This window comes from Chiloscyllium plagiosum, unplaced genomic scaffold, assembly GCF_037043375.1.
Source record: "Chiloscyllium plagiosum isolate Xiang-an unplaced genomic scaffold, Cpla_swu_hap1 HiC_scaffold_46, whole genome shotgun sequence".
In the NCBI taxonomy this organism is placed as follows: domain Eukaryota; kingdom Metazoa; phylum Chordata; class Chondrichthyes; order Orectolobiformes; family Hemiscylliidae; genus Chiloscyllium; species Chiloscyllium plagiosum.
The window spans coordinates 19,322,990-19,346,991 of NW_028270184.1; the positions used below are offsets into that span (position 1 = coordinate 19,322,990).

At 40.8% G+C, this 24,002-nt stretch overlaps 1 protein-coding gene across 2 annotated transcripts in view; it reads right to left on the minus strand.

The window, feature by feature from the left end:
• Positions 1-216: 216 nt before the first annotated feature.
• Positions 217-24,002, minus strand: part of LOC122543966 (uncharacterized) — a 199,269-nt gene continuing 175,483 nt past the window's right edge. Inside the window, exon 5 of one of the 2 annotated variants that reach the window (XM_043682972.2) lies at positions 217-291. The gene's annotated coding sequence lies outside the window, so the exon portion shown is untranslated. The remainder of the gene's footprint in view (positions 292-24,002) is intronic. The other variant, XR_015754592.1, reaches the window with a different exon arrangement.

Consider the following 24,002-nt stretch of genomic DNA (forward strand, 5'->3'; position numbering starts at 1 on the left):
GCAGAGAAGCCACTCACCCGCTCTGCGTGTGGGAAGGAATTCACTCCACCATTCACCCTGCAGATGCACCAACGAGTTCACACCAGTGAGCGGTCATTCATCAATCTGTATGTGGAAAGGGATACATTCGGTCATCCCACCTTCTCGGATACCATTTGAATAACGAATGACTGCAATGATTGGTTTCTGCTGTTATTGCTGCTGATTATCACTTCCAGGACCGAATGTGTGGTTTAATCCTGAGGAAAGAAAGGAATAGTTCCCAGCCTCACTCTTCATGGTTCCGAGGTCCTACAAACAGAAGAGAAGGATCCTTCTTGATGATGTTCAGATTCCCACAAGAAGAAACACCCTTGAGCCAACCCTGTACGAGGATCCCACAGTTTCAGGCAAATTACCACTAAATCATCTAAACGTCAGTGTACACAAGTCATATCTGTTCACTTCTTCTTTGTAAAACTGCCATCCCATTGTTGTCATTAGCCTGGTACATATAATCTGAACTAATTTCTTATCTGAACATTTTGGCACAATAATTTCAAATGCCTCTGTAACTTTCATGAGGTAACCTATGTCAGGTAACAACAACGGTGTGCATTTCTATAGAGGAGTGAAACTACCCATTATTCTTCACAGTTGACAAAGTTTGACCAAGTAAATTGATTTTAAGAAGTACTTCAAAGGAACAAGAGTGAACTTGGTGCTTGGCAATTGAAAGCACAGCCACCAATGGTTTGGTGATACATGGGAGTGATATGGAAGGGGTCAGAAATGAAACAGTACAAGGTACTTGGCAGGTCGTGAAGGTGGATGAGATTACAGAGACTGACCGATATGGGGATAGAAGCTGGCTTTATGGAACTTCAAGCACGCCTCTGAAACGGATCCATTCAAGTCATGATCACAGCTGTGCAGGAGATGCCTGCTGCCTTAAATGGGGGGGATGGGGGCATATTAGATACTACACAGATGAGAAATTCATATCTAATCTCAGTAAAGATGCTCTGAAACAGAGTGGGTGTATAGGTGGATGTGAATAGATGTGACTTTTGTTAATGATCACCAGCCCCAGTCTGCAAACCCCCAGACATTATCAAAGTGCTGTTTCTCTGGCACACTGTCATGCTGTCTCCCAGTTCATTGTCCGAGTTCATTCCTTGCCGCCACATTTCCCACCAGCTAAGTGTGCTTCCTGTATGGTCTTTCCAATTGCCAACAACAGAATGCTGTCATCAAGTCAAATGCCGAATGTGGTGTGTGAGTTTCAGTGCCAATGTGAGGCCGGGTATGTACTCCATTCGTCTCAGACACTGGAAGATTATAAAAAGGAGCATGTCCCTTCAGCAATTGATGGAAAGCAAGTTGCCAAACTCTCAACACATATCCGAACGTCAGGTGTTATTCCGCATTTGGACACTTTCTGCAAGATAGTGAAGTCTCTGAGGCTGGAGGAGATTACATAGATAAGGACGGGTGTGAGGCTAGTGGCGAATTTTAGAGTTTGGTAGGATTAAGCTGTTGCATGGGATTGCGTAGATAAGGAGCTTTGTCAGGGTTGGAGGAGGATGCGGAGATGTGGAGATGGAGAATAATATGTGGAGAGCTAAGGGTAGTTGCAGGGGCTAGAGGAATTTGCAGAGATAGCGAGAGCTATAGCATCATGGAACTGCATAACATGGAGGCAGACTCTGTGGTTCAACTCGATCATGCCAATAACATATTCTGAATAAAATCGTCCCATTTGCCAGCATTTGGCCCATATCCCTCCAAACCTTTCCTAAATATGTACGCAAGCAGATGCCTTTTAAGTGTTTTAATTGCTTCTGCTTTCATCACTTCCTCTGGCAGCTCATTCCAAATGCACACAATCTGTGTGAAAACATTACCACTTAGGAGCCCTTCAAATCTTACGGCTCTCGCCTTAAACCTATGCCTTCCTATATTGAACTCGTCCACCCTGTGGAAAAGACCTTGGCTATTCATGCTATCCTCATAATTTTATAAATTTCTGTTAGGTCACGCACAGTCTTCAATGTTTCAAGGAAAATATCCCTAGTCGATTAAGCCTTTTCTGATAGTACAAACTGTCCAACCCTAGAAACATCTTTGTAAGTCTTTGCTGAGTCCTTTTAAGTTTTGAAACATTATTCCTGTCGCAGGGAGACCAGAATTGCACACAATATTCCAAAAGTTGCCTTATAAATGTCCAGCAGAGCCACAACTTGACTTGCCAACTCCTGTAATCAAAGCACTGTTCTTTAAAGGCATAGAGTTGCACAGCATAAAAACAAGGTATTCAGTCCACCTCGCCCACGCCGAACTAATATGCCAATTTCACCTCCTCCTATTTGCCAGCATTTGACCCATATCTATCTAAATCCTTTGTATACATGAAATCATCCAGTTAACTTTTAAAAGTCGTAATTGCATCAGTCTAGACCATGTCCACTGGTAGTTCTTTCCATCCATACACCGTATTCGGAAAGAAAGGTTTGCCCTGATGTCCCTTGTAAATCATTTTCCTATTCGCTTCACTTTATGCCCTTTACTTTTCGACTCCTTGCTCTGGGAAAAGAAATTGTAACTATTCATGCTATCCATGCTAGTCCTAGGCACGGCAACAGATCCTTTATTCCAACCATTCCTGATGACCAGATATTCTAAACTGATCTAGACCTATATGTCAGCATTTGGCTCGTTTTCCTCTGGACATGCCCTATTCAGGTACCCATTTTTAACTGTATTAACTGTACCTGACAACTTCTATAACAGATCATTTCAGACATGTGCGACCCACCGTGTGAAAAGATTTCCCCGAAGTTCCCTTTAAATCTTTTCCTTCTCACCTTAAACCTATGCCCTCTAGTTTTACACAGTCGAAAAAAATGTTTATTCACCCTATCCATGTCTTTCCTGATTTTATAAAAATCTATAACGTCACCCCTTAGCCTCTGACACTTCACAGAGAAAACATTCTCCAGGCTATTCAGCCTCTCCCTGTAGTTCAAATGCTCGAATCACAGATACAACCTTGTGAATCGTTTCTGAACCATTTCGTCTTTCCTATAGCAGGGAGACCAGAAATGAGCACTGTTTTCCAAAAGTTGCCCAACCAATGTCCTAACCAGCTGCAACATGACCTACCATTTCCTATATTCAATACACTGAACAAGAAAAGCAACTGTGCTAAAGTCATCTTCACCACCTTGTCTCTCTGCAACTCCAAATTCAAAGAACTGTGCATGGCTTCTTAGCACTTCACCGGGATTGAATAGAATGGGGAGAAAGGAGGAATAGGATTGAGTTGTAGATCTATAAAATCACTCTCTTTCATGCTCACTCTATCTCTTTCTATAGTTTTGTGCAAGCATTGATTGGTTCTTTCCCTGAAGGATAATTATGAATACATTCAGTTTTAAAATAACTCGACAGTTTCTGCAAGTGTCGTCTCCACAACTGACCTGATTAATTGCTATAGTTTCAGAATATGTTTTGTCCTTCTGGTTTCTTCCACCGCAATTGTTTTCTGTTTGAAAGATTGATTTGCATTTACAGACTTCAAATGAAACCAATTCCAGGTCCAATACTCACTAAATGTATCAAAAGCTAATTATCTCAAAATTATAAACATTCAAGGAAAAAGCACCGTTCAACCAGGGAGACATCTGTATTCTCTGAGTGTGGAGTAGTCTGTCAACATTCACCTGAAATGTAAAAATACCAGCGCAGACGCAATAGAGAATGACTGTGGAAATGCGAGAATTGTGAGAAGGTATGTTTCCCCATCCCAGCTGGAACATCACCAATGTAGTCATACTGGGGAGAAGCCATTCACCTGCTCTGATGGTGGATGGGTTCACTTGGTCATGCAATCTACAGATACACTAGTGAGTTCATACTAGAGAGATACTATTCGGCTGCTCCAATTGCAGGAAATCATTCACTCAGTCATCCAACCTCCTGATACACCAGTGAATTCACCTTTGTTGGAATGGGGGGAGGATGCATTCAATTTTCTGCTGCATTGATGCGCCAGCGAGTTCACATTCAAGAAAAACCATTCACCTGCCCGAATTGTGGAAAAGCATCACTCAGTCATCCGGCCTGCTGAAAAATCAAGGAATTGACACCGACCATTCACCTGTTCTGAATGTAGAGAATGATTCATTCCCTCATCTAAATTACGGGAACATTAAAGAATTCAACTAACGAGAAACCATTCAACTCCTCCGATTCAATTATCCAGCCCACTGATACACCAGCGAATTCACAGGAGATAGAGACCATTCGCCTGTTATAAATGTGGAAAAGGATTCACTGCCTTATCTAAATTATTGGAGCATCTTTGGGGAGAAACTATTCCTCTGCTCCACTTGTGCGAAGCGATCCAATCAGTAATCGAGCCTGTGAGACACTAGCGAATTCACAGAGAGAGAAAGATCATTCACCTGTTTTGAACGTGGGAAAAACCTCACTCACTTATCTAAATTACTATAAAACCAAAGAGCTCACACTGGAGAGAAACCCTTCACCAACGTTGATTGTGGGAAGTGATTTAAGCAATCATTCAACCTGCTAATACATCAGCGAATTCACATTGGTGAGGAATATTTACACAGTCAACTCACCTGCTGACCTGCTGTGTGACCCTGGCAAAGTCCATGCCTTTTTGCTTCTGGAGATGAGTGGTTGATTGGCCAGGCAGGATATGGATGATTGATTTTCTTCGACGGAGGACAATTATGAGTCAGATGAGTTTTTACTTTTAAATATAAAACAAACACGACAAAATGTCAAAAGAATCCGAAAATGTTTTCTCAGTATTGTGTAGTTTTGTCAGTACAGGTAGAATGAGTTACTGCTTCAGGATCAACGTCGCTTTTCTTTAGAACTACTCCAGTAATACTCGCATCAGAACGACAGTCCTCAAAAAGAGTCATACTAGACGCTGAGACATTAGTTGTATCAATGCTCTACGAAGGATAGCGTGGGGAGGGGGAATATGAGAAGAGAGGGAATGGTATTTTTGATCAGGGGCAACATCACGACTTCAGTGAGGGAGAATATTCCTGGATATTCGTCCATGGAAGATTTTTTGGGTGGAACTGAGAAATAAGAAAGGGATGATCACCTTATTGGGATTGTACCATTAACCAACCCCAACAGTCCGCGGGAAATTGAGGAACAAATTTGTAAGGATATCTCAGTTATGTGTATGAATAATAGGGTGGCTTTGGCAGAGGAGTTTCATTTTTAAACATCGTTGGGGCTGTCATACTGTTAAGGGTTGGGTGAAGAAGATTTGTTAAATTTATGAAACAAAATTTTCTGCTTCCGTATATGAATGTATCTATTAGAGAAGGAACAAAACTTGATCTTCTCTGGGGAAATAAGTCAGAGCTGGTAATTGAGATGTCAGTGGGGGAGCACTTTGGGTCCATTCATTATAATTCTAACATTTTCAAAATAGTGATGGAAAGGATAGACCTGATCAAGAAGTTAATGTCCTAAATTATAGGAAGGGCAATTTTGATGGTATGATGCAAGAGCTTTCATAAGTTGATTGTGGATTGATATGCACAGGTAAAGTGACGGCTGGAAAATGAAAAGCCTTCAAAAATAAGATAACACGAGTTCATAAAAGGTATATTCCTGTTTGGGTGAAGGGTAAGGCTAGAAGATGTAGGAAAATCTGGATGAAATTACAGATTTGATTATGAAAAAGAAGGAAGCAGGTACAGAAGCAGGGATCAAGTGAATCCCTGGAGTAATAAAAAGGCAGTGAAATAATAGTGCAGAATAGAAACTAGCCATCCTGTTCAACAAGTCCATACTGACATCCAGAGAGCAGCCCGCCAAGATTCTCCACCCCAGCCTATCATTGGATTTTGTCTGGTCAATCCGCCCAACCTGCACATGACTGGCTACTATGAGTAATTAAGTATGGCCAATCCATTTAAGCTGCACACCATTCAACTTTGGGAGAAAACTAGAGCAAACAGAGGAAACCAATTGCAGACTTGGGGAGAATGCGCAAATCCCACACAGTCAGTCATCCGAAGCTGGAATTGCTACTGGATCCATAGCACCACGAAACAATAGTATGTGTAACTATTTAAGCAGGAAACTAGCAGTTTAAAAAGGGAACATGAGAGAGTTTGGGCAAAAACGTGTTACAGGGAATTCAAAGGCATTCCATAACTACATTAGGGACAAAAGACTAATCATGGAGAAGATATCCCTTTAATTATCACCAAGGCTGCCTATGTGTGGAACTGCAAGAAACAGGGGAGATACTAAACAGGTTTTTGTCACCAGTATCAACGATATAGAAGCTAGTGAACTTTGGGCGATAAATAGCCACATTGAAAACACGTGACTTTATTCTAGAGCAGTAGATGTTAAGCGCCTTAAAACTAGTTAAGGCATTGGGCACCTTAAAATGTGTAAAGGTGCATACATCCCCAGGACCTGAAAAAGCGCAACCTGGAACTTTGTGAGAAACTAGGAAAATGTTTGCTGGGCCCCATGCTGACATAGTTGCATCATCGATAACCATAGGTGTGCTGCCACTCTGTAAGAAAAGCCTGGGAACTATGGACTGATGAGCCTCACATCAGTGCTGGGTATGTTGATGGGGGGAATCCTCAAGGACAGGAATTACATGTATGTGGAAAACAAAGGACTGAATAGGGATAGTCAAAAGGGCTTTATACGTTGATATTTCACAAGCTTGGTGTGGATGTTTGAAGATGTTATGAAGAGGACTGATGGAGGCCAAGTGTGGACATGATGTATGTAAGGCATTCGACAAGGTTACTCGTGGTAGACTGGTTTGTACAGTTAAATCAGGTGGAATGCAGGGAAAATTAACCATTTCGTTAAGAACAGGTTCAAAGGTAGGAGACAGAGGGTAATGGTGAAGGGCTGCTTTTCAGACTGGATGCCTGGGATGAGCGGTGTGTCACACAGATTGATGATGGATCCAATACTTTTCATTGTGCATGTAAATGAATTTGATGTGAACAAAGGAGTGTGATTAGAAAGTTTGCAAACGAACCCAAATTGGAGGTGTAGTAGACAACGAAGAATTAAAAGATTTGGTAAGAAGGGTCAAAAGGCTGTGGAATGGCTATTGGAGTTTAATTTAGACAAACGTGAGGTGCTGCTTTTTGGAAAGACAAATCAGGGCAGGAATTATTTATTTTATGGTGAAGTCCTGGGGAGTGTTGCCGAATATAGATAATGGAGTGCATGTTCACAGCTTCTTGTAAGCGGAGACCCAGATAGGCAGGGTAGTGAAGAAGGAGTTTATTATGATTGCTTTTATATATCAGTGCATTGCGTGTAGTAGTTGGGAGGTCATGTTGCGGCTTTGAAGGACATTGGGTAAGGCAGTTTTGAGTACTGTTTTCAATTCAGCTCTCCATGCTATAAGAAGAATATTATGAAACTTGAAAGAATTTTATCAACATATGTTCCACAAGGATGTTGCTATGGTCGGACGTTTTAGATTTGAGGGGAGTCTGAATAGACATTGGCTATATTCCCTGGAGCGTTTTCCATGGATTATAAGATTATGATGAGCATGGATAGGGTGAACAGCCAAGGTCTTCTCCTGGGCTGAAGGACGACTTAAAAGACCTAAGATGCAACATTTTCCCGCAGAGAGTGGTGTCTGCAAAGAATGTGCTGCCAGAAGAAATGGAGGAAGCTGAATGCATACATGAATACGAAGGTTTCTGATGGATATGGCCCACATGCTGGCAAATGAGACTAGATTATTTAAGAATTTCTGGTCGGCATGGACGAATCGAATCGCAAGGTCTGTTTCTGTGCTATCCGTGTCTATGACTCTGTGACTCTGCAGCCGCTGCCAGGGCTGTTGCACTTCTCCAGCGTTATTTCTTTTTTATTTCCGCACTTCCAGAATATCCAAACCTACTATATTAATTTTCTTCTTAACACTTGTTTTCTGAATTTTTAAAAGTCATTTGCAGAATATGGGCGTGTTGGTTAGGCCAGTATTTATTGACCATTCCTAACCTCCTAGGAGACAGTTAAGAATCACCCACATTCATGTCGTTTTGGGGAAGAAAAAGCGTGGGACTGGAAAAAGCACAGCTGGTCAGGCAGGAGGAACAAGACAGTCAACGTTTTAGGCATAAACCTTCTTCAGGACAGTCCTATCTTTCTCCTTGTGGGTTTCGAGTCACGTGTTTGGCAAACCAGGTAAAGAATGCAGTTTCCTTCTGTAAAGGACATTAATGAACCAGCATTTTGATGGTTGAAAATTGATTTTGTTAAAGTTGATCGTGCTGTGCGCACTTCCTGTGTAGTTGTAACCTATGTGCCTCGCTCTGTCTCAGCACCCTAATCTTTGTATGCCATTGTTTGCTGTGATCTGCCTGTGCTGCTCGCAAAACAAAGATTTTCAGTTTCGTTAGTTACTTGTTCCACAATAAAACAAATTAAATGCAGATTCAGAGTTATCATACGACTCCTAATTCTAGATGTTAATTGAATTCAATCTCCACCACGAATCATAGCAGATATATGTATCTTGTTCCTCAGAAGACTATGTACAGCTGCGGATGTACAATCCAGAAAAAATAACATCAGGATGTTGCTTCCTTAGTTGGCGATTATTTCATTGTTGCCATCACTGTCACAATTTAATAACTAATTATAATTGTTTTACCTACTGTTGCCACACAACCTGAATGCAGGTACTTAGAGCATTCATCTGATACTTTGGAATTCACGTCCAATGACATTACCATCGAGCCAGCGTGGCGGCAACAAAAGGTAAAGAGTTGAAATCTGGTCAACCGGAAGATATGTTATTGAACAGAAGAAAGTAAGTAGGGTACGGAGGAGAAGGAAAGTAAATTATTAAGTTGAAGATGGACAGAGGGGCTATGTTCCTGAAGGACAGGGAAAAAGAATGGAACAGTTTGCAACTTGATTTTGGAAAGGAATAAAGTCTAAATAATGAAAAGAACAAAGAATTGAGAATGACATCGTTGAACTGTAAAGGGGTAAAAAAAAAACAGGGAAAGAGGGGCACGTTTTTGAATTGAAGAGGGACAAAGAGATAAAGTATGGTAAGACAGTTGAGTGACGCAGGAAACGAGACATGTGTAGCGGTCCCAAAACCTTTTAGAATTTGAGAAACACGTCATTTACAAACCTGTTCAACAATATTTCCAGACAATCAATCTCATTTAATTCGCTGCTTGCTCTTATGAAAGTTTTTTATCATTTTCACAAGGATGTTTTCAAATTAAATATATAGTTTGAAAATGTTACCCTTTTTTCCAATGTTAGTCATAATGTTGTCATTCATGGCTTGCAGAGGAAATTTTAATGTTATTCGATTGAACATTGTCTGGATCTATGTAAAATAAAACAATGAAGCAACAAGCACAAAAGTAATTTGATTTAGTCATTGTCACATGAGCAATTCATTACTTTAGAAATATCTGTTTCCTGTTGATGGGGAAATGTCATGTTGCTATTTTGTCACTAAGCTTTCTGCAAAGATTTTATTTCTGTACTAATTTAAATAAATGCCGGATTTGTTTTGTTGTCAGTTTAAAACCATCTGCTTATCTGTTTAAACGAGAGAGCAGCCCCTGTGGTCTGCTAAGATTATCGCGACACACCTTTCCATGAACATTGAATGCATTGCAAAAAATGACATAGTCGATGTTACGGCAAAACAGAAAATTGGAGTACACAAGGAGGCTACTCGGCCGTCTGTACCCTTTATAACCGAAACATGAGCCATGCAGCCTCAGGCCACATTCCAGTATTTGGACTGGGGCTTGGCAAGTTGAATTATTTGAATTATGTATCCAACTAGCTACATTCTGTGTTCAGGATAATGTGTTCACTGAAGATCTGTTCTGGTCTATATGCGAGTCCAGAGCCAGAACATTATGGTTCACACTTGACAACTGTCCGAAATAGCTTGGAAATGTATTCAATTCAAAGGCACAACAAATTGTGAATTTAGCAGCACCGTGAAGTTATACCGTACTGTCAGCTACTAAAGGAAACATTTAATATTCAGATCTTGTGAAATCACTGCCTATGTTGAGATTCTTTAAAATTTTCTCTAAAGAACTTACTGCAGCTTTTTCATTACTGTACCTTGTGCTACTGTTCATGATACATGCAAGAAATTTCTTCTAATTTCTTTCTCTGACACTCTTAATTCATTTTCTAGACTATTACGGCATTTTCTACATTCAACATATCACTGGTTATTTCTAATATTCCAGCTTTAAGCATCCATAATCCTCACTTAACATTGGCATATTGGCAGATATATGACCAATAGAGATTGGAGGGATGATAACCACGTATCGGCAAAAGGTTTTAAGATTGGAAAGGCATTGTATGTTGATACAATCTTGTTAGGTCGAAGGCCTGTTCCTTGCTGTACTGTACTTTGCTCCCCCAGTTCTTTCCATTACTACCCGACACTCTCATCACCAAAGCCCTGAGCATAATTAAGCGCGGAAATCGCCACCAACCTCTTTGCCACTTATTCTCCCACCTTGCAACTTCCCAATACAATCATAAAAATCAGATCGGCAGTTATAGCACATTCAAACCTCTCTATCAAGAGTCATATTCTAATCTACGCAAGCACAACACATTAAGTTCAGCAAAGTCATTAATCAGTGTAATTATAAATGACCAAAACATTTTTTTTATAATGACAATTCGCCAGAAATCTCACATTAATCAGTGTCAATCTGTTCTTACGCTAAGTCTTATAATCATCGACTCATAAACGTCTGCAGTATTGGAAAAGTACCTAGCTATTCTAATCCCATGTTTTAACACTTGGTCCATTTGATTACATTTGCTGACATTGCAAATGTACATCTTAACACTTTGTGAATTTATGAGGGTTTCTGAATCTACCGACTCTGGAGGCAGTGAGTCCCTGACTCTCATCATATTCAGTATGTAAATGGATTAATCTAAAATTTCATCATAATACTTTAAATTTATGCCATACTGTTCATTTTACCTTGGATCAAGGGGAAAGTTTCTTTGCGACTACATCATCTATGCCAACCTTTTTTAACTTCTAAGTCATATCCTCTCTTAATGTTAGCTTTTCTCAGATAAATAACCAGTCTGTGTCCAATCTCTCTTCAAAACTCTCGATCTCAGGCAAAAGCCTGTTGTACACTCCCTCGTGCTATTACATTCCACCCACTAGGGGTATGATTCTTGCATTGGGCTTAGTGCAGGATAGAAATACAAGAGGTCTGGGGGACGTGCGGCACAGTGGTTAGTACTGCAGCCTTACAGCACCAAGGACCTGGGTCAATTCCAGCCTTGCATGACTGTCTGTGTGGAGTTAGCACATTCTCCCAGTATCTGCTCCGGTTTCCTCCAGGTGCTCCCATTTCCTCACACATTCTAAATATGTGCAGGTTAGGTGAATTGACCATGCTAAGTTGCCCATAGTCCTCAGAGATGTGTACGCTAGGTGTATTAGTTAGTAGAAATGTAGAGTAATAGAGGAGGGGAATGGGTTTGGTAAGGAATATCTTCATCAGGTTGATGCGTATCTGTTGGACCAAATGGTCTGTTTCCACACTATTGGGATTTTATGATCCTATGATGTGGAATTCTGAACTGCACACGATATTCTCGTTGAGGTCAAAACAACGTTTTATTCAGTTCCAGTTCTGAACATGTATGCCTTAGCTATTTATTATAATTATTCCATACGTCTTCTTAACCACGTTATCCACATGTCTGTCAAATATCCCATAATGTGAAATTCTGAACTGCACACCATATTCACGCTGAGGCCGAAACAACGTTTTATTCAGTTCCAGTTCTTAACATGTACGCCTTAGCTATTTATTACAATAATTATATGTCTTCTTAACCACTTTATCCACATGCACACCAACGTCCACATGATCCACGCTGCCTCCCAGCCTTCATCTGTTCATCAGGTATTCCCTTGTTTTATTTTTCCTGTCCAGGTGCATCACCTCATATATCCAAATAGAATTCCATTTGTCACAGACAAGCCCGTACAATGCATTAGAGTGAAGGCCAACCTCATTGCTAATTTTCAGCTGATGACTTTTTTGTTTCGTTAAATAACTTTTTAAGCAACCCTTCTGTATTTAAATCATTTATATAAACCACAAAAAGCAACATCCCCAACATTAAACCTGTGGAACCCCAACTGACACTGATTTCGATTGGAGCAAACGAGCCAGTTGCATCTTGCCACTCAGCCAATTCTGGGTCAAATTTACACAATTGTCTTGGATGCCCAGGCTGTTGCCTTTGCTACCAACCTCCCATGTGGGACGTTATCAAAAAATCTTGTTGTAGTCTCAGTAGAGTCCTAGAACTGTAAATAAGAAAAACAGATCCTTCTGTCTGACTCGTCCATGTCGACTAGATATCCTAAATTAATTTAGTCCCATTCTCCAACATTTGGCACATGTCCCTGTAAACCCTATTCATATACCAATACAAATGCCTTTGAAATGTTGTAATTGCAGCCGCCTCTACCACTTGCTCTAGCAATTTGTTCTACATACGTACTACCCTCTGCGTGCTTCAAACGAACTCCAGTGACAGCTGTCCGTATTCACTGCTGGGCCAACCAACTGTGCCGGTTTATTTATCTGTCTGTTTCATTTCATTTTGTGCCTCTTGCTCCTTTTTTTGTAAAGTGCGACTGTTTTGATCTCATTTTGCCTTGTCCTCCATCTTGGATTGCACAGTACCCTAAGACTGCATCAAACACACTGTTGTCACCTATATACTGCTCTTTCATGTCATACAAGTAGCGCAGTAGCATTATGTCTCAAAGCAAGAGTTTTGACTTTATCCAAAGTCCATTGTCTCCTGCAGGATTATTTTGTCTCACTAACTTTAGAACTGTTTGGGAGGCATCTCGTGTCTCTGATAACTACATATATAAGAATAGTGACCAACTGCAGCTCCTCATAGAACTGTGTTTCAGTTGGAGAAGTTGCTGGACATACTGTGGTGCGTGGAGAGAGTAATAGACACAAGTTCTTTTGACGTGGTCACAGCACACGTCCAGACAGATGGATGGGTGTCCGCCAGCAGAGGCAGGCATGTAGTGCAGGAGTTTCCTATAGCTATTCACTCTCAAACAGAGTACCGTTTTGGAATCTGGTGGTGGGGATAGCCTCTCAATGTGGATTACAAACAGCAGCAAGGTGTGTGGCAGCACAACTGGTTTTGCTGTAAAGCAGCGGGGGCAATGTCCGAGTAAGCGATACTAGTAGGTGACTCGTTAGCTAGGGACATGCTTCTTTGGCCGTGAACAAGAGTCCAGAATGGTGTGTTTTCTCCCTGGTGCACGGGTACTGGATGTCTCTGGGCGGGTATAGGATACACTGAAACGGTAGGGAAAACATGCACAATTCCTTGCCCACATTGGCGCAAGTGACACAGCTAGGAAGAAAGTAAAGTCCTGTGAAGAAAATTCGGAAAATTAGGTGGGAAGCTATAAAGTAGGCCTGCCAGGATGTTAACTACGCGTGCTATAGGCTAGTGAAGCTAGGGACAGAGGCAGAGTACAGTTGAGCACGTGCCTGCAGGGCTGGTATCGGAGGGAGGGCTTTAAATATATGGATCATTGAGATGTCGTCTGGAGAAGATAGGACCTGCACAAGAAGAACGGGTTGCACCTGTACTGGAGGGGCATCAATATCCTGAATGGGAGCTGCTCTGGAACTCCACATGAGGGTTTAAACTGGTGTAGTGGGGGTTTAGAATCTGATCACAGGCAAGCAGGCTCAGGAACTGAGGACAAAATTGAGAATGAGCTATGCATAGCACAATGTAAGAGCAGGCGGAGGGAAATCGCAGAGCTCAGAGTGGCTGGAGGTCTGCAGTGCATTTACTTCAATTCAAGAAATATGACGTGAGATAAATGAACTAAGAGCAAGAAGTAATTAAAGGGATTATGATATTCTTGCCATTTCAGAGATTAGGTTAAAAGAGGGCCTGGACTGACAGCACAACCTTCAAGCATATGCTGTTTGATAAAGGACAGGAAGGGAAATGAGAGGGTTGGGAACGTTAGGGTTAGGGATTATATCATGGCTGTGTTAAGGGAGGATACATCATGGGATCTTGCAGTGAGGCAGCATGGGTAAAGGTCAGAAATAAAACGTTGAATTCACAATCTTAGGAGTTTTCTGTAAACCTTCCAATAGCCCACGACAGTCAAAGGAGCAGGTATGCAATCAAAAATTGGAAAGGTGTAAAAAAGCAAGGTAGATGTGGCTGACGTCAACTTTTCACTTATTGACTCGAGCTCTCTTACAGCCTGAGGCTCGAATGACATCAATTTGCTATTTGTTTCCAGGAGGGCTTTTTGAAACAAAATGTTGACAAGCCAATAAGAGAGGGTCCACACTCGACTTAGCATTAGTGGATGAGACAGGACCGGTGATCAATGTTTCCGTCAGAGAGCATTTTGAGCTTTGTGACCACAGTTCTGTAGGATTTCCATTAGTCATCAACAAGGACAAGAATGGTCCTCTGTTGAGTATGATTAATTGGATAAGGGCCGAGTACACGTACAATTTACAGGTACTGGTGAATCAGGATTGGCAACAGTTACTTGAGGGTTTGTAGGAGGCTTCTGAAGGCCAGTTGATTGAGGTGCAGGGCAAGCATGTCCCTGCAAAACTGAAGGTTAGGAATGGCAGGATTCAGGAGCCCGGATGATGAGGAAAATTGTAAGTTTAGTCAAAAGGAAAAAGGAAGCATAAGGTAAACTGACAGCTACACACTGCAGCATATAGTGAAATTAGGAAGGCAGCCCTTGAGGAGTATAGAGAAATTAGGAAGGAACATAAACGAGGAATTAGGAAGGCTAAAAAGGGACATGAAATATCAGCAAACAGGGTCAAGAAGACTCCCAAGGCATTTTATGCATATATTCGAAGAAACAGGATCGCAAGGTAAAGAGGAGGCCACTCAAGAACAAAGTATGGAAATTATGTGTGAAGACATTGGAAGTTGGAGAGATCCTTAATGAACACTTTGCATCGGTATTCACCAAGCAGAAAAACATGACTGATGTTGACATCAGGGATGAGTGTGTGAGTGCTCTCGATAATCTCAATATATTGAAGGAGGAAGTTTTAGGTATCCTAAATCGCATTCAGTAGACAAGTGTCCAGGGCCAGTTGGGATCTATCCAAGGTTCAGGTGAACGACAAGGGAAGAAATAGTTAGGGGCTTAGTAAATGTCTCCAAATTCTCTTTGTCAACAGGTGAATTTCCCAAGGAATTGATGTTAACTAAGGTTGTTCCCTTGTTTAAAAAAGGAAACGGGTATAATCCAGGAAATATGGGACTAGCATTTGTGATGGTGAAGCTCTTGGAGAAAATACTGATGAACGAGATATGTGCACATTTGGAAAAACATGGACTAGTTAGTGACAAGCAGCACGGTTTTGTACGGGAATAGTCATGTCTGTCCAAACTGATTGAACTGTTTGAAGAGGTGACAAGGATTATTGTCGAGAGAAGGATAGTGGATGTAGGTCATTTGGACTTTAGAAAGCCATTTAATGCAATTCTAAATGGCAGATGGACTAAAAATGCCAAAGTCACATGGGATTCGGATTGTGAAATGATAAAAATAGGATATTGATATAGTTTGGCGATTTGGGGAAAGAAACGGCAGATGGAGTTTAATCCAGACAAATGCGAGGTCGTGCATTTTTAATTGTCAAATATAGGCGTGAATTATTCTGTACATTGCAGAACACTTAGAAATATTGATACACAAATTGATTGGTGCGTGCGAGTGGACAGTTTTCTAGAAGTGGCAACACAGGTAGTCAAGGTGATTAAGGAGGCATTTGGCACGCTTGCCTTTATCGGCCGGGTCCTGGAGTATAAGAGTTGGCAAACCGTATTGCAGCAATATAAAACACTTGTTGGACTGCATTTTGAGAACTAAGGTGACCACATTACCAGATGAACGCTGACGCTTTGGGGACCGTGCAGAGAAGATTCGCCAGGCTGTTGCCTTGTCTCGAGGGCATTGGCAATGGGACAAGTTAAGAAAGATTAGGATTGATTGCTTTCACATGTAAAGACAGTGGCTGAGAAGAGCCCTGGTAGTGGTCTAAAAAAAATGCGATGTATAGATAAGGTCAATAGTGAGACGCTGTTTTTTTTCCCCATGATTAAAGTTTCAATTTGAAAGTGGCTCAGTATCAAGGTAACAGAGTGGACTTTTAAAGGAGATACATGAGGGATTTCTTTCTTTCATACAAGGCATGGTGGTACCTGAAACGCACTGCCAGAATAGTTGGTGAAAGGATACTCGTTGACGATATTTATGAGGTATCTGGGTGTTTACATGCACAGGGTACAGAGGGATATTGACCGAATAAGGGCAAAAATGTTTTGTTAGTTTATTTATGGCACAATAGTCCGCACAGGCTTGGAGGGCCAAAGGGTCTGTCACTATGCTGTACTGCTGTTTTGTTCACTTGTAATTCCATAGTCTAGACTATCACCAAACTCTCACTTCGATAGTCCTGATTACAATTAGCCACGAGTTTTCACAATACGACCTCTTTATTACACTGTTCTTGGAACTGGGAGGAGAATCTGGAGAAAGGAGGAACAAACATCGTTTTTACAAATTGTGCAGAATTCATACAAACTGCCAAGTAGGTTGGCAGTCTTTTACATGTATGTTTCGCAGCAAGAGACATCTTCTGCTGCGCAGCCAGATAATCAGCAACAAATATATGGGACGTCGCAATTTCACTTCAACTCACGTCCCTCTGATTGCCAGGCAGGAGTGTAAGAGCAAAACTTTGCAGAATACTGCTGGTCAGGCCTAGAAATATTATTCTAATTGTAGATTCTTTTAAAGGAAGAAAATCTGATTCATGTCGCAGGAAACGTGTGTTTACAATATTATCCAAGTTAATATTATGACCAACAGTAAAGTTGATCTCCTGTTATTCAGCATTAGTGTACAAAACGATCAACCGTAATGTCTTGAACTGACATCACATGCAGTACAGACAAAAATGGTCGAAACAATCAACGCATTCTCTGCAATTAAGTTGGTTATTGTTTCATCCCAGTAACTTTTCTGCTGCAAGATTTGCTGCTTTCCATTGCATAAGTGTCACTTGCATTCATCAACCCATAAACCAATTCAGCAGATAAACGGGACATTTTTGTTTTTGTTAAGAGGAGGAAAATCTGTCTTTGTTTTTATCGAAGCAGTGTCTTTAATGAGGCTAATGAATTAGCGTTTTCAAAACATAGAAGTCACTTATCCTTAAAAAGGTGCGGACAGGTGGGTATGTTCTTGGTGAAAGAAAATTCGCTTATCACAATATCTGTATATTTTAAAATTAGTCGCGCAGATATGAAGTATTTGCTCGACCTGCCTATCCACTGACTGAAAACACAGTAGGGACAGCTTCAATAATAGTTTTCCACAGTAAGAGGTAAGAGAGACTGGATGCATGTGGCTTGAAAGAACGACCACGGATATTGAATAAAGCCTTTACTGTGTGTTTTTCTCTTCATGCTTTCGATGATAAACATAAATTTACGCTACCTTGATATTTCCTAACTTCAATCCATGTGTGTTACAGACTGGAAACTGCAGGTGCCATCACTGGAGTTATTTCCACCTTCTCACCAAGAATTGACTTCAGCAGAAATGGTGACACTAACCTGTCTGGCCCATGGCTTCTATCCGGGTTTCGTGGACATGATTTGGAAAGTGGGAGAAAGTCAGACACAGAGTGGAGTGACTACAAGCTTCCCTAAACTTGAGAGTGACAACAGCTAGACCATGAGCAGTTATCTGACGGTCCGAGTCAGTGACTGGAAATCGAAGGAAGAGTACTCATGTCTTTTCAGGTACAAGTCTCAGGACACGCTGGTTCAGAAATCCATCAGCTTGAACACGTGTCATCTCTAAGGACTGACATGTCATTTCCGCAAAAACACTAATTGAAAAGCAGAGTGTGGCAGGTATCTCGGCAAATTAAATAAATGCATCTGACTGGGGAGAAGCTTCATTTTATTGGCAAGCTATTAGTGACATCGTTGTTTCACTACATGAATAAACTGCTTTTTTGTGCAATCGCATAAGCAATTATTGATTTAAAATGCAAATATTTGTTTCTTCATACAAATATAACTTCCAACTGGGTTTCAAAGGTCGCCTTCTGTTGGGTGTGACGTGGATAAATTGAAAAAATAAACTTTCCAGTATCAATATTCCCCAGTTTTGTCCAAATTATTCTTAGATTAGATTAGATTACTTACAGTAGAGAAACAGGCCCTTCGGCCCAACAAGTCCACACTGACCCGCCGAAGCGCAACCCACCCATACCCCTGCATTTACCCCTTCTTACCTAACACTACGGGCAACTTAGCATGGCCAATTCACCTGACCTGCACATCTTTTGGACTGTGGGAGGAAACCAGAGCACCCGGAGGAAACCCACGCAGACACAGGGAGAATGTGCAAACTCCACACAGTCAGTCGCCTGAGTCGGGAATTGAACCCGGGTCTCTGGCGCTGTGAGGCAGTAGGGCTAACCACTGTGCCACCGTGCCGCCCACCATTCTTGTGGGTATGGTTTCCCATTTCTTGATGTATTGAGTGGTGAAACGGGGACAGTGTTGCAAAATCACTGCGCTTACCTTTCTGAAACGCAGACTAAAACATTGGGTGTGTGACTTAGAATCCTTCAATAGCAGCTGTCACAATTCAAGTTCAATTAAACAAATCGTTGAGACTACTCCGATATTAAACTCAATTAATAGTGACCATGATGCTGTCATCAATTATTTAAAATAAAAACTCTCGTTCACTAATTTCCTTCAGGGAAAGACATTTGCCAGACTTAGTTGACCTTCACTGAAGTCCTGATATAAAGCAGCATGGTTCATGTGTATCAATAACACAATAGGAAATATGAACAGGAGTAAGTCATCTGGCCCTGCAAACATTTTCTGAAGTTTAATAGGATCACGGCTGATTCAACATTCATCACTTCCATATTCCTGCCCTTTCCCCGTAACCATTGATTCATCTCCTGATCAAGAATCTATCTATCTCAGCGTTAAATTAACGCAACGACACTGCCTTCATGGCTCTCTGTGGCAAATCATTCCAAAGATTGACAGTCCTCTGAGAGAATGCATTTCTCTTTGTTTCCGTCATAAATTAGCGCCCTTTATTCTGAGACGGGGTCTTCCCGTGTCTTGCATGAGGTCAAAGGTCGTCACAGTATTAACCATGAAACGGCCTTTAAGAATTTTTATGTTAAAGTGAGATCACCTCTCTTTTTCTAAATACCAGTAAATAGAGTTCAACCTTTCTGAACTTTGCTCACAAACAAATTCGTCCATGCCAGCGATCGCACGAATGAGCATTCTCTGAACTGCTCCAATGAAAGATTATTTTTCCTTAGAAAATGAGACAAAACTACTCATAGTACTTCAGATATGGTCTTTTAAAAGTCTTTCACGCATCCAAAAAGACTTCCCTACTTTCAAATTCCAATCTCCTTGAATTACAGGAGAACATTCTGTTATACTTACAGATTATCTGCTTTAGCTTTGTGCTGACGTTTTCTGTTTCGCACAGGAGTACCCACAAGTCCCATTATGTTGCAGATTTCTGCAGTTTTCCTTCACTTGAATAATACTCCATATTTCCCTCTTTCAAAATAAACAACTCATATTTTTTCCTCAAAATGCCAACTTTCTAACTATCCCATCCAGCTTTCTCTCCAGACAGTTTGTGACACATTAACAACTTGTCTTTCCACCTACTTTTGTGACACCTGCAAGTTTGGCTGCAGTGTATTCACATCCTTCCACGAAAGTCATTCCTATATATCTTGGAACCAGCAGTGGTCCCAGAAATAATTATTATGGAAGACCAAAGGTTGAAAATTTCCAATCTAAAAAAGAACCACTTATCAACATTCTTTTTCTTTTAATTTCCTGTCCAATGAGCAGTTCCCTGTTCACGCCTCAATACTAGCACTAACACTATCCACCATCTGAAATGGTCAATAAATGGCAATTAAGTACGAATAACAAGTGGTATCCTTAAAATGACGTGCACATACTATGAAGAAAAACAAAGATTCTTTGCAGTCATATGAATGTAAAAAAAAATGCTGCGCTGAGCGTCTGCACATGTTTAAAATTCATTCACGGGATGGGGGCACCATTGTTTGATAATATTTAATTTGGGACTCAACGTCTCGTGTAAAACACAAAACAAGCAGTTAATTTATATAAAAAGAGGCATTACTGTTGCTGTTCCATCCAAGAATATCTGAGTTGTTGGAGGCACTGCTGAACATGGGTAACAAAGCAGTCCTGCCACTCACACGCATTACCTATCCAGAAGAACGGTGGCTCTGTGATTATCATCCTTACTTAATTCTCATTCTAAGAGAGACAAATGGAATAAATTCATCGATATTCAGTTTTGGAATATGCTAATCGATAAGGATATAATGTTAAATATAAGACCATAAGACACATGAACCGAAATTAGACAATTCAACCCATCGAATCTGCTGACATTCAATAATGGTTGTTACATTTCTTAGCCCCATTCTCTCGCTTTCTATCATTTGACCCCCTTGGTATGAAAGAATCTATATTTCTTAGTCTGTTATGGACTAGGGTAGACCATTCAAAGCATTTTAGGCAGGCAGCCCATACCATAACTTTGGTATTTGTTTCGCTAAGTGTACAATGAAAATTACCCGGAGTAAGTTTGTTTCGTTGACTACTAGGCTTTAAAACATACAAAAAATTCTCCACAAAATTATGGAATGCAACACAAAGAACAAAATACTGAATATCCACCGAAATCAATCTGTCCAAAATAGAATTAATTATGCTGCTCCGAAAAATACGTGCGACAGTCACAAGTTTAAAAAAAACTCCTTAAACACACAGTAAAAATGAAACACAGGCTTACCAGGTCGAAGTTAGAAAGGGGGAAGGAGAGAGAGAGTTTTCCAACCTTTTTTCCATACAGCCTCTGCTGCAACTGACCAAACCATAATTCAGCTTCCAGGACTGCCCACTCCCCTTTCATTATACATATTACTTCTAAATTATAAACGCTTTGGTCTAATGTCTCATCCATTTACGTATAAACAAAAACGCCTCCCATTACCCATTTCATCTCTGTACCACTTCAGCCTATTCGGTTTCTGGGCAATTTTTACGACCCCTTTGAAAAATTCAAGGACACAGCATTCTTGAGAAAAGGAATAGCTTTTTCTTAAACAAGGACCGGCTTTGTGACACCTTCCCCCTTAAAAATGAACTAGCAATATCCAAAGATATACTCATTTTTAAAACGCCTCAGAAAAAAATGTTTAATAGCATAAAACACACATATACACTACATCGATTATACACATGCAAACATGCACAACCACATTCGAATTCGGCTGTGGCACACCCACCACTGAACGCCTCTGAATCTGATGTGAGTCTCAACAACGAGTCGGCAATCATGGTTTCGCAGTCTGCCACATGCACAATTGTCAAACTGAATGTCTGCAATAACAAGTTCCATCTAAACAGTCTGGCATTTTTGTCCTTAACGTTTTCCACAAATGTCAATATATGCGATTGTCTCCGATGCTCTGCTGGTAATATAAACACTGAAATATTGCAATGCCGAAACCAAGATCATAGTCTCTTTCTCGACTGTTGAATATTTCCATTAGTGAACGTTCACCTTCCTGAACAAAAATAGGCGATGAGTCTTGCTATTCCCTTGTCATCCTCCCGCAGTAGCACCGCACCGACACTCACATCACTGGCATTGAAAGCCACCTTGAAAGGCTTCGTGAAATCAGGTGTGACCAACACTGGGGCAGTGGTTAACACACTTTTTTAGGCTGTCGAACATCTTCTGACAGTCCGCTGTCCACTGAAATTTCTTGCCATTTTTAACAATGCAGTGAGTGGAGGATTCACACTGTCAAAATTCTGCATAAAGTTTCACTCAATCCCAGGAACTGTAATACTGCTCTTTTCATGGATAGTATGGGAAATTCCCCAATTACTTTCGTTTTCGCATCCTGTGGGACCAGTTGTCCGTGTCCAATAACATGGCCCGGGAAGGTGACTTGGGTTTTGCCAAATTCACTTTTAGCCAGTCTTACCGTCAAGCTTGCATTCCGCAGTCGATTTCACAAGTCCTATAGGTGTTGTAAATGTTCCTTCCATGACTGACTAAAAATCACCAGGTCATCAAAGTACACAACACAGTTGGGTAATCTGGCAATGACCTTTTTAGTTAGTCTTTCAAATGTGACTGGCGCGTTATTCATACCAAATGGCATGCATTTCAATGGATAAAGTTAATTTTGCGTTCTAAAGCCGAAATTGCCTTTGCTCTTTCTGACAAATGTCAGCTAGCAGCCTCGGAGCAAGTCCAAATGAGAAACGTAAACTACTTGTCTCACCTTTTCGACGCAGTCTTCCAACTATGGAATTGAATATGCTTCAGTCTTTGTACTAGCACTGACTTTGCGATAATCCACACTTAACCATTGGGTAACACCTCGCTCTGGCACTATGACGACTGGTGAGCTCTAGTCATGGTAACTCACTTCGATTATGCCATCTTGGAGCACGTATTCTATATCTTTCTGAACCTTGCCAACTTCGGAGAGATGTTGCTTAATCGGAACCGCATCTCCTATACCTACATCGGCACAATGAGGTTGGTACTTCCCAGTTTATTTCTTCATATCTCCCCAAGCTATACTAATAACTGTTTCACTTAATTTAGATTTTCTTGTGGAAAGTACTGAATATTTTAACCAAATTTTTGACAACTTCCTCATTTTTCAATTTGATTTGAGGGACGTCCAATTCAGAATCTTCTGAACTTGGTTCTTCCTTCTGGGTTGCAATCATTAAAAACTTATCCTCCTGTTTTCCTTCGCTGTCAAAGCATCTTTTGAGCATATTCACATGACATATTCTGTGAGATTTCTTCCTGTATCGAGTCCCTATCAGGTAGTTCACCTCACTCAGTTTCCTCACAAATTGATAAGGTCCACTAAACTTGCTTTAAAAGGTTCAGCTATTACTTGAAGTAACGCCAATACCTTATCTGAAATGGCGGAATTGAGAATTTTTGATTTCTTGGATGCTTCCTGTTTCATTGTATACTGCGATAATTTTAAACGCTGCCTAGCCAACTCCCCTTTAAAACAGACAAAACATTATTCAGAAAATTATGCAGTGAAACACAAAGAACAAATATCGAATAACCACAGAACTCCGTCTATCCAAACTAGATGTAATTATGCTGTTCTGACAAATGTGTACAACAGTCCCAATAAACAACACCCTTAAACACAGAATGAAAATGAAACAGGCTTACAGTTCGAAGTTAAAAGGACAGAAGGCGAGAGGGAGGTTTCCAGCCTTCTTTCATACAGTTTCCACTGCAACTAACTAGAATTCAGCTTGCAGGAATGACCACTCCCCTTTAATTATACAAGTTACTTTTAAAACATAAAAATTTTGGCCTAAATTCTCATCTATTTGGGTGTAAATGAAACAGCCTCCCAATATCCTTTCATCTCTGTCACACTTCAGCCGATTTGGAACCTGGGCCATTTGCACGACCCCTCTGAAAAAAATGATGAACACAGTATCCTTGAGAAAAGGAACAGTTTTTTTTTCTTAAAAAGCTACAGCTTTGTGACACTTCCCTCCTTAAATACACTCAATGGCCGGGCTTTCAAAACCTTCTGTGCAGTAAATTCCATAGACTCGACACTCTCTGGGTGAATATGTTTCTCCGTTTCTCAGTACTAAAAGATCTTCTCTTTCCTCTGAGGCTCTGCCTCCGGTGTGAGTCTGTACTAAGAATGGAAACATCTTCC